Here is a 10,318-nt window from a genome sequence, read left to right on the forward strand (position 1 = left end):
AAGGGATGGTAGGGGAAAAACAAAGGAGGAGGCAACAATGCTTGATAAGAAATGTACTCATTACCTTGCTCATGTAATTGTAACCCCTATGTACAGTATTTTCACAAAAAAATTATTTTTTAAAAAAAAGAAAAGTAGATCTCTCTGCCCTCTGCTAACAGCTGGGAGGTTACCTGGTAAACTAATGGATTCTCTGAATCCATAGGGGTGGCCACAATAGATGGATCCACTATGTCAGTCACCTTGGAACAGTTTCTGTTCTGGAATCTTCAACTTGGCTGGGTCTATGCCTGCTCTCCTCAAGAGAAGTGAACTATTTCTCTGTCCTCTTCCCACTCCTTTTTATACAAAGCTAATTTCATCTGATTGTCCTCATCTCAACCATTTTCAGTGAAATTTAGAAGGGGTTTAATCTCATCTGGCTGATCCTGAATGAAAAACATATGCAAAAGATGACAGTCACTGTAACAATGTACCTTCCATGTGAAGGAAAACAGCCAATTTGGGAGAGATGTTAGAAAGGCAGCAGTGGTTATCTGACAGCTAATCTACAGAACAGTATTTACTGGGACTTGACCTCAGGGCCTTGTACTACTCTGCTTGCTTGTTCTACCACTTGAGCCACACCTGAAGCCAATCTTTTTACTGGTTAATTTGAAGATGGAATATTGTGGAATTTTGTTTCCAGTCTGGCTTCAAATTTCAGCCTCTTGAGTAGCTGCAATCATAGGTGCGCACCATCAGTGCCTAGTATTTGTTGTTGTTGTTATTGTTATTCGTATTAGTATTGGTTGTAAGGCTTGAACTCTTGGCTTGGTCGCTGTCCCTCAGCTCCTCAGCTCAAGGCAAGCACTCTACCACTTGAGCCATAGCACCACTTCAGGTTTTCCGGTGGTTTATTGGAGATAAGAGTCTCACAGACTTTCCTGCCCAGGCTGGCTTTGAACTGCAATCCTCAGATCTCAGCCTCCTGAGTAGCTAGGATTACAGGTGTGAGCCACTGGTGCCCGGCTTTTTGTTGTTGTTGTTGTTATTAATAGTAGTAGTAATAGTAGTATTACTATTATTATTTAGTAGTAGTGGTAGGGATGAGTGCTAGATAAACACTGAGTTGAGCTACATGGTCAGCCAGAAAAGCATTTTGTAACTGGTAAAATAATGCTCTAAATAGATGGAATTTAGGGATGAATGATTAATACTTTGAAGCACATGGGGTAGGGAAGTCTTCCTCCCAGAACTAATCAAAAGGCAGTTCACCTCTAATGTGACATAAAATGCTGGTCTGACAGAAGTAATGGCCCCTGGAGCAGCAATGACTTTCCTTTCCTTTTAGGAGTGAAATAAGTCCAATGGTCAGATCTTTAGTTGGAGGTTTTGTATGGGATTCATATTAACTTGATATTTGAGACAGCTCAAGCTCAGACAACAACTCACAGTCATCTCAAAAACAGCACTTTCTTCTGTGGTAGGAGCAAGTGGAATAAATAAAGTGCTTTGTATTGGCCCATGACTTTTAACAATGTTTCCAACATTAAAATAACACCATGTATTCCCTAGAAAAACTGCTAGGCACATAGCCTCCCTTCATCCTTCACCCACATTCTCAGATGTTTATACCACTCCATAAATTAAGAGTGCTGGACACATTTATCTAGCCTGTCTGGGGGACACACCAAAATGCTTGTTTGTTTTTGTTTTTTGAGATAGAATCTCAGTAGCCCAGCTCTATAGCTGGCCTTGAACTTCCCATCCTCCTATCTCAGCCTCCCCAGTGCTGATAATATGGGTGTGTACCACTACACCCAGAAAGACTTTAAGAAATATTAAGGCCAGGTGCTGGTGGCTTATGCTTGTAATCCTAGCTACTCAGAGGGCTGAGATCGGAGGATCTTGGTTCAAAGCCAGCGTGGGCATAAAAAACCCATGAGACTCATGTCTACAAACTACTCAAAAAAAAGCCAGAAGTGGTGCTATGACTCAAGTGGTAGAATGTTAGTCTTGAGCAAAACGGGATCAGGGACAACACTCAGGCCCTGAGTTCAAGCCCCAGAACCAGCAAAAACAAAAAGAAAAGAAAAGTATTAATTTGGGGAAGTAATAGAGGAGGTGAGACTTATCAGAATATACTTAAACATGTGGAAATGTAACAATGAAATATTCCACCCTACCCTCTATAAACTAAAGTAAGCTAACAGAAAAAATATTCAAGCAGAGGTCCATGGCTCATGCCTGTAATCCTAGTTACTCAGGAGGCTGAGATCTGAGGATCGAGATTCAAAGCCAACCTGGGCAGGAAAGTCCATGAGACTCTTATCTCCAATAAACCACTCAGAAAACCAGAAGTGGTGCTGTGGCTCAAGTGGTAGAGTGCTTGCCTTGAGCTGAAGAGCTGAGGGATAGCCCCCAGGCCCAGAGTTCAAGCCCCACAACCGACAAAAAAAAAAAAATCAATCCTGTGCTGGTGGTTCATGCCAGTAATCCTAGCTACTAAAGAGATTGAAATCTAAAGGATCAAGGCTCAGAGCCCTCTGGGGGCAGAAAAATCTAAGAAATTCTGTCTTCAAAATAACCAGCAAAATGTAAGGCTCCAGTCTGAGAAGAATGCTGCTAGGTACTAGTGGCTCATACTTGTAATCCTAGCTGCTCTGGAGGCTAAGATCTGAGGATCAAAGTTCAAAGCCAGACAGGGAAAACAAATCTGGGATACTCTTAGCTCCAATTAGCCAGCAAAAAAGCTGGAAGTGGAGGTAAGACTCAAGTTGTAGGACACCAGCCTTTAGCCAAAAAAAGCCAACTTTTCCAGAACTGGTGGCTCATGCCTGTAATCCTAGCTACTCAGGAGGCTAAAATCTGAGGATCACAGTTCAAAGCCAGCCTGGGCAGGAAAGTCTGTGAGACTCTTCTCTCTAATTAACCACCAGAAAACCAAAAGTGGCACTGTGGCTCAAGTGGTAGAGCCCTTGCCTAGAGCTGAAGAGCTGAGGGACAGCTCCCAGGCCCAGAGTTCAAGCCCAATGAAGAAGAAGAAGAAGGAAAAAAAAAAAAAAGCTAAGTGAGAGTAACAGGCCCTGAGTTCAAGTCTCAGTAATGTCACCAAAAAAACACAAGTTGAACACAAGCAGATCAATCAAGCTGAGTGAGCTCCAGGCACTGAGTTCAACTCCTTTACAAAAAGAAACATAAATTCAAATTACATAAATACACAAAATTCTAAGCCTCATATCATTCCTCCAACACAATACAATGAATGCTACAGTAACTTTCCAATTATTTCCCAGAAGTTGAGGTCTAAGTTGAAGGAGGGAACCTAACCTCACTCAGCGTGGGTCCGCCTGTCCCTCCAGGCAGTTATCAGTGCCCCTTTCCCAAAGCACAAACCCTGCCACCCCAGTCTTGCTGTTCCTCTAATTAGCAGCTTTCTGTGTGGGACTCTTCAAGTCCTAAAAGTTTGGAAAGCTCATTTCTAAAATGTCTCTATCAAGCCCCTATTGATTCACTGTCTTACTTCATGAATAATGAATGCATTCCAGATGTCCAAGACACACAGGCTGACTGTCCCTATGTCCGTGGTTCAGGACTGTAATCTTAGCTACTCAGGAGGCACAGATCTGAGGATCAAAGTTTGAAGCCAGTCCAAGCAGGATAGTCCATGAGCCCTTTATCTTTTTCTTTTTCTCTTTTGCCAGTTCCAGGGCTTGAACTCTAGGCCTGGGCACTGTCCCTGAGCTGCTTTTGCTCAAGACTAGCATGCTACCACTTGAGCCATAGCACTACTTCCAGCCTTTTCTGTTTATGTGGTACTGAGAAATTGAACACTTTATGCATGCATGCATGCTAGGTAAGCACTGTATCACTAAGCCACATTCCCAGCTCGAGACTCTTTAACTGAGCTGTGGCTCAGGAGGTAGTGTGCCAGCCTTGAGAAAAAACTAAGGGACAGTGCCCAGGCTCTGAGTTCAAGCTCCAGTACTGCCAAAAAATAATATATGCCTATATGTCATATAAATAAATAGAGTAATCCATTCTGTCAAGTTGGCCAACCCAATCAAGACTTTATGAAATATCTCCCAATTATCTTCATGTCATACCACTCTTTACAACAGACCAGTTCTCAAGATCAAATCCATCTGTTGGGATATCAGAAGGTCATTCTTCTCTCCAAGCAATCATAGATGTTTGTCTCCTTTTATGTGAAATTGTGAATACCCATTTATCCTTCATTTTAGATGGACAGCTCTAGATACCCTTCAGAATTTAGCAAGGTTACTAGCCAGATACTGAGCCTTTCTAGGCCTGAAACTGAGAAGTGCTCCTCCCTCCCAGATTCCTATCAACTTTGTGAAGGAAAGCAACTCCAGAGGGTGTCTAAAGCAGATTTGCTTAAAGTAGAGTAGAAGCGATGTTTTCTCTATCAGACAGACATACCTGTAGCTGGTCATTCACACTGTCGGGGGTTGGTAAGAGCATTAAACCGCATCCAAAACAAATTCTTTCAAGCTTGGTGGATAAGTTAGAGATTAGACACAAGCGTGCTCTCCCCCTCCTGGGGCTTGAACTCAGGGCCTGGGCTGTATCCCTTCAGGACCCTGAGTTTTTTTGCACTCTGCCACTTTAGCCACAGATCTATTTCCAGTTTTTTGGTGATTAATTGGATACAAGAGTCTCATGACTTTTCTGCCTGGGCTAGCTTTGAACTACCTACATGTTCTCAGATCTCAGCCTCCTGACTGTTAGGTAAATTAAATTGGCAGCCGAGGAAAGAGAGAGCAGCATGTGGTATTCAGACAAAGGAAAGATTGAAAGCCCACTCAGCAGGGATCAAAAAGGTCAAACCACAGCCAGGCCATGACTTACCAAGGCCAGGGACTGGAGAAGGTGTGGCCACACCAGATGTGGATGTGACCTCAGGGGGGAGGAGGTGACTGCCTACAGTGTGCCAGTTACCTGGGTGACAGAGGTACTGAGTGGAGACTTAACCAAGAGGAGGAGGAGTCTGCACCCCAGGATGGACTTTACACTGACTAGGTAGTATTACAAGCATGAGCCACTGGCACCTAGCTCAACACAAGTATTTAAGAATAAAATTACAACTAGTAGCAAAGGAAATGAAGCTGTTGCTCAAGTGATAGAGAGCCAGCCTTTCACAGAAGAGCCAAGTGATAATGTGAGAACCTCTGAGTTCAAATCCTAGTACTGGCAGAACTAGCTATAGAGAAGTTTCCCAAAGCCCAGCAGATCAGGACATGCACTACGCCATAACTGTCGTTTTTTCTTCCACACCATTATGTATCTTCAGGGAAAAGGACGCTGTGCTAGGCACCACATTTTGTAAAAAGTTAGAAAATTACCTACAGTTTTATTATTTTAATCATTTGGGTGACTTGTTGGGGTAGGTCAGTCAGGAGGCTTGAACTCTGGGCCTGAGCGCTGTCCCTTCGCTCTTCAGCTCAAGGCTAGCGCTCTACCACTTGAGCCACAGTGCCACTTCTGGTTTTTCTGGTAGTTTACTGGAGATAAGAGTTTCACGGTTTTTCCTGCCCAGGCTAGCTTTGAACCACGATCTTCAGATCTCAGCCTCCTGAGTAGGCACCCGGCTATTTTTGTCATTTTCTGAGGCAGAGTCTCAAGAATTTAAGGTTGGCCTCAAATTCACCATCCTCCTGCTTCAGCTTCCCTTGTTCTAAGACAAATTGTCAGTCTTGAATCAACTGAACTGCATGATTAGGAACAGTGCCCAGACCCTCAGTTCAAGTCCCAGGTCTGGCGCATGTGTGCGTGCACACACACACACACACACACACACACACACACACTACTGGAAAACTACCTCCATCTTTGTTAATTTAAAAAGAAGGGCACACCTAGAATGCCAAAGGCTCATGCTTATAATCCTAGCTAGTCAGGAGATTGAGATTGAGGATCAAGGCTCAAAGCCACCTAGGCAGGAAAGTCTGTGACACCCTTATCTCCAGTTAAGCACCAAAAAATGCTAAAAGAAGAGCTGTGGCTCAAATGGTTGAGCACTAATCTTGACCAAATAAGTGCAGGAACAGTGCCCAGGTCCTGAGTTCAAGCCCCAGGGCCAGCACAAAAAATAAAAATTGAGCATAACAAGCTGGGCACTGGTAGCTCACACATATAATCCTAGCTACTCAGAAGGCTAAAATCTGGCTTAGATTGCATTTAGAAACCAGCTGGGGCAAGAAAGTCTATGAGACTCTTACATCTGATTAACCACCAAAAAGCCAAAAGTGGAGCTGTAGCTTAAATGGTAGGCCTTGGGCAACAAAGCTAAGAGACAGCAGTTAGGCCCTGAGTTCAAGCTGGCACCCAAAACTTAAAGTATAAAATTTAGGTTAGGGTGTTGAGCACAGGTCACACTAGATCCTAAATGCTTAGTAAGGTCATTAGTGCTTCAGGCTGTGAGAGGCGGTAGAGGAGGTCTAGGTGAAGGCTGGAGGAAAGGGGAAAATTCATCAAATCATTTTTAACCACATATCCTTGAGTTGGTTACTATATTGTGTTTTCAATGAACTGTAGTTCCCCTTCTTGCCACTGTCTCTTAAACAATGCTGTGCATTATAGCTATATACATATTTACCTTGTGTTTGGGAGCTGACGTCACCCACAGATGATGTAAAGTACACAGGCGTATAAGTCAGTGGTAGCAAGCCTCAGGCCCAGGTCCCATCCCCAGCACTGCTAGAACAAGCAAGCAAACAAATTACATTGAGCAACTGCACATTGTGGTATCTGCAGAGGCTCTTAGGAAATAATTTCCCACAGATGCCAGGTATCTGGGGAAGACAACACTGGTTATTTTTTTTGATTTTTGATTTCTCACATATTTGTGATAAATATTCCACATACACAATTTCCTCTGATCAGAAGTTCTTTTAAACCCTATAATCAATTAGCTAGTTGGAGAACAGACCATCTAATTTACCCATCCTGCAAATGGCTGTTGAAACTGCCTGTGACCTAATTAACTTTGGCAACACTCACCTAGATGGATGTTGGTACATAACATGAACTTACTGGTGTCCTTCTATATGTCCTGGCTATACCTGCTGGCCCCAGCAGCACAAGCACAGAGACACCATATTGTGTTACTTTAATAATTAAAAATAATGATTATAAAAAGTCTTCAAGGACAAAATCTGTGTGATCTTTGAATACATCTACAGGCTAGGAACGCATTTATTCTAGTCTTAAGTGTGTAATTAGTGAACCAAGCAAGTAAGTTAACCTTTTCTGTCTAGGTTTCCTCAGCTATAATAGCAGCTCTCTCTTCTATTCTGGCTATGGAGATTGAATGAGTTAATATCTATAAGGCATTTGGAACAGGGCTTGGCTTGAGCAGGGCAGGGGGAAAAAAGAAAAACAGGGGGTCTGGTAAGACAGAGACCACAATGGAAAGGATAATGTCCTCCCCAAAAGTCTACAACCTAATCCTTAGAACCTGTGACAACATTGTTACCTTACATAGCAAAAAGAATATTGCCAATGTGACTATATAGATTTAGCCCAGACCAGCCTCAAACTCTTGATGATCTTGCCTCTGCCTCCCAAGGGTAGGGATTATAGGTATACAACATGATGTCTGGCTAAAGTAAAAGATCTTGAGAGCTGGAAAGCATTCTGGACTCTTAATGGGGCCCAATGTAATCAAGAAGGTCTTTAAAAGGGCAAGAGGCAAGAAGGTAGAGTCAGAGATAGCAGCAGAGGTTTGAGAGAAACAGAAAGTTGGCTATGAGTCTAGGAATGCAGACAACTCCTAGAAGTCTAAAAAGGCAAGGAGACAGCATGCAGAGAATTCAGCCAGTATGACTATTTTAGACTTCTGACTTTTAGAACTATTAGTAATACATTCGTGTTATTTTAACCCACTAAATTTGTGGTAATTTGTCAAATTGGCAATAGGAAACTAGTACAGACAGATGTGGATGGTGCTCTTTCAAATAACACAGAACATCTGGAATCAAAGTAAAATGTCTCTGAGCAAATCTGCCACCAAAGAGAAAGCAGCAGGCTGTCTGCTTCATCTCATTTTGTTTGGCAATATGGGTTTCAACTCAGGGCTTCCTATTTGGTAGACAGGCGCCCTATCATTTGAGCCATATCTCCAGCTATCTTTTAATTTTATTAAGACAGAGAAGGCCACCAAAGTTCACTGAATTCTATGCTTATTGTTTACCATCTCAGTAACTCAGTCCTTTGATTCTAGAATCAGAAAGCAAAGGTCTGTCTGCTAATATATTAATGAATCTATCCCTATACATTTGTGTGTGTATGCGTGCACATGGATATGTGCAGACACACATGCCAGTACCGGCCTAGTGCTGGCCTTTAGCTTTTTTCACTCATGGCTGATCCTCTGTCAACTGAGCCACAGTTCCACTTCCTTTTTTTTTTTTTGGTGGTTAATTGAAGAAAAGAGTCTCTTGGATTTTCCTCCTGTACTGGATTTGAACCTTGATACTCAGATCTCACCCTTAGCATTACAAGAATGAGCCACTGGCATCCAGCTATCCATACACATTTAAGGAACTGATTCTTTCAGTAACTGTCTTTTTGGGGGTCAGAGAGAAATTGCATATTCTAGGTCATATTCTTAGTCAAGAGAAACATTGATTAACCCACTTGATTCCCAGTACTGACACATTTCTTTTTCATTCTTTCTCTTAATAAAAATGTAGCTCTCAAAGATATCTCAAAGACAACTGTGCTCCAGCTTACAACATTACAACTTTAATGAGCCAAGAATACTATTTTTTACCCTATTACCCAGAACAATAATTCTTACCAACTTAAATTTTCATAGCACTTCACAAGCATTTAATTAATCCTTTCCAATGCCAGAGAGAAAGAAAGTGATATTCATAGTATCTCATTCTGACATCCTTTAATTTGGCAAGGCTTCCGCTGGCTTTGAAAAACAGTGTCTGTCCCAGGAAGGTTATTGGGACTGCTGTTGCTTAATCCGTTGTCCTTACCTAATGAAACCCAGTAATCAGAGCTGTGAAAAACGGCCATCTCCTCAGGGCTTAGATGAGACAGGGAGGCCACTTTGAGCCTGGAAGAGAAACAGCAGTGATTCCCTTTGAGAAATGACAAAGCTCCTCTGTAGAGAACCTGCGAGATGGGGCGCGTGATTCAGGCTCACTGCCAATTGCATCAGCGCCTGATTCACTTGGTAGAACTGGGGCATGATATGTAATCGCCAACCCTTTCTCAGGACTGTGCTCTCCTGAGGCCAGAGGATCTGAGGTTGAATTCCACTGTAGTCTTTGCTTAGTCTCTCCTGTGCAGCAGAGGTGTCAGGAAGACCTACTTTTCTCTCTATTCAGACCTGCACCCTTGGGAGGTCAGAGGAAGCTGGATGGGCCAATCATTATCTTGAAGACAATGGGGTGTCCTCCAGCTGTGCCTTCCAGGTGTGGCCTCCTCTTACAGCCTCCCACCACCTCCTTCCAGGCCTACTCCATTTCCCATAATTCCCACTAGCTGATCTCTTCCCCTTCCATATGTCAATTACAGTGAAGCTCATTTTTTTTTTTTTTTGTCGGTCGTGGGGCTTGAACTCTGGGCCTGGGCGCTGTCCCTCAGCTCTTCAGCTCAAGGCGAGCGCTCTACCACTTGAGCTACAGCGCCACTTCCGGTTTTCTGGTGGTTTATTGAGATAGGAGTCTCACGGTCTTTCCTGCCCGGGCTGGCTTTGAACCACGATCCTCAGATCTCAGCCTCCTGAGTAGCTAGGATTACAGGCGTGAGCCACCAGCGCCCAGCTGTGAAGCTCATTTTCAATAGCAAGAAACACAACTTATTGTGTGCCAGTTGCTGTAGGGTTCTGAGTGAGATAAAGAACCAGATCTCAAAGAAGTTTCATTTTAAGTGAGATAAATGGCAAATCCCTTTAATGAAACACAGTCATGGAGATAGCAGCAAACTACTGCAGAGAGTAGGGTCAAAGAGAAAGAACAAGATAGGAATATACTATATTATCTGTGTCTTATGCTGATTGAATTCAAGGCCTGGTACATGCTAGGCAAGTGCTTGCTGTATTACTGAGCTAACCCCAGCACACTGGAGGGTTTTTTTTGTTTGTTTTGGTTTTTTTTCCTTGGGTCCGGTCGTGGGGCCTGAACTCTGGGCCTGGGCACTGCCCCTCAGCTCTTCAGCTCAAGGCTAATGCTCTACCACCTGAGCCACAGTACCACTTTCGGCTTTTTTTCTTTTTTGCTTATGTGGTGCTGAGGAATCGAACCCAGGGCCTCATGCATGCAAGGCAAGCACTCTACCACTGAGCCACCTTCCC

Source organism: Dipodomys ordii, unplaced genomic scaffold (assembly GCF_000151885.1).
Source record: "Dipodomys ordii isolate 6190 unplaced genomic scaffold, Dord_2.0 Scaffold106, whole genome shotgun sequence".
Taxonomy (NCBI): domain Eukaryota; kingdom Metazoa; phylum Chordata; class Mammalia; order Rodentia; family Heteromyidae; genus Dipodomys; species Dipodomys ordii.